We start from the raw sequence: 1,748 nt of genomic DNA, 5'->3' as shown, positions 1-1,748 counted from the left end.
TACTATGCCAAGAATGACAAATTGAAGAGGAATGGTATGAAATTAACATCAAAAAGAACATTTCAAGATCTATCTTGAAGTGGAATGTGGTCTATGATAGGGCAATATCCATATGCCTACAAAGAAAACCAGTTAATACCACTATTATTCAAATTTATGTATCAACAAATAGAGTCAGTGATGTTGAAATTGAAGAATTTTACCAACTTCCTCAGTCTGAAGTGGATCAAACATGCAATCTAGATATATTGATAACTACTATTGATTGGAATGCAAAGGTCAGAAACAAAGAGGAAGGATCCGTATTTGGAAAATATGACCTTGGTGATAGAAATGATACTGGAGATCTCATGATAGAATCTTACAAGACCATTGGCTTCTTCATTGCAAATACCTCTTTTAAAAAACCATAAAAGACAAAAAGACCATACACATGGACTTTACCAGATGGAATACACAGAAACCAAATCGATTACATCTGTGGAAAGAGAGAATGGAAAAGCTCCATATCATCAGTGAAAAGAAGGCCAGGGGCAGACTGTGGAACAGACCATCAATTGGTCATATGCAAATTCAGGCTGAAGTTGAATAAAATTAAAATAAATCCATGAGAGCCAAAAATATGACCTTGAATATATCACACCTGAATTTAGAAATCATCTCAAGAACATATTTGATGCATTAGACACTAATGACTAAAGACCAGACGAGTTATGGGATGACATCAAGAATATCATACAGGAAGAAAGCAGAAGATAATTAAGAAAGCAAAAAAGAAAGAAAAGTATGTCAGAAGAAACTCTGCAATTTTATCTTCAGCATAGAAATGCTAAAGCAAATGGAAGAAATGAGGAGTTAAAATAGCAGAATAGAAAATTTCAAAGGACATCTTGAGAAGACAAAGTCAAATATAATAAAGAAATGTGTAAACATCTGGAGTTAGAAAACTGTAAGGGAAGAACACACTCAGCATTTCTCAACTGAAAGAACTGAGGAAAAATTTTAAGCCTCAATTTGAAATACTGAAGGATTCTTTGGGCAAAATATTGAATGATGCAGAAAACATCAAAAGAAGTCACTGTATCAAAAATGAGATGGTTGATATTCAACCATTTGAAGAGGTAGCATACAATTAAGAGACAATGATATTGAAGGAAGAAGTCCAAGTTGCACCGAAGGCATTGGTAAAGAACAAGGCTCCAGGAATTTAAGGACTAAAAACGGAAAAATTTCAGCACACTGAGGTTGCTCTGGAGGCACTCACTCAACTGTGCCAAGAAATTTGAAATAGGGATTTCTGTGCCCATTCCAAAGAGAGGTGACTCAACAGAATGAGGAAATCATCAGACAATATCATTAACATCATATGGAAGCAAAATTTTACTCAAGGTAATTAAAAATAGATGAACATTACATTAGCAGGGACCTGCCAGAGGTTCAAGCAGAATTCAGAGGAAGACATTAGATGAATCTTGGCTGAAAGTAGAGAATACCAGAAAGATGTTTACCTGTGCCTTATTGTCTATGCAAAGGCTTTTGACTGTGTGAATCATGACAAGCTATGGACCACATTGCAGAGTATGAGTATTCTGGAACACTTTATTGTTCTCACGAGGAACTTGTACATAGACCAAGAGACAGTCATTCGAACAGAACAAGGGACACTGAATGGTATAAAATCAGGAAAAGTGTGTGCCAGGGTTGTATTCTTTCACCATACTTGTTTAATCTGTGTGCTGAACAAATAA

This window comes from Chrysochloris asiatica, unplaced genomic scaffold (genome assembly GCF_000296735.1).
Source record: "Chrysochloris asiatica unplaced genomic scaffold, ChrAsi1.0 scaffold00197, whole genome shotgun sequence".
In the NCBI taxonomy this organism is placed as follows: domain Eukaryota; kingdom Metazoa; phylum Chordata; class Mammalia; order Afrosoricida; family Chrysochloridae; genus Chrysochloris; species Chrysochloris asiatica.
The sequence above is the reverse complement of the archived record's forward strand: the minus strand, read 5'-3'. Positions refer to the sequence as shown.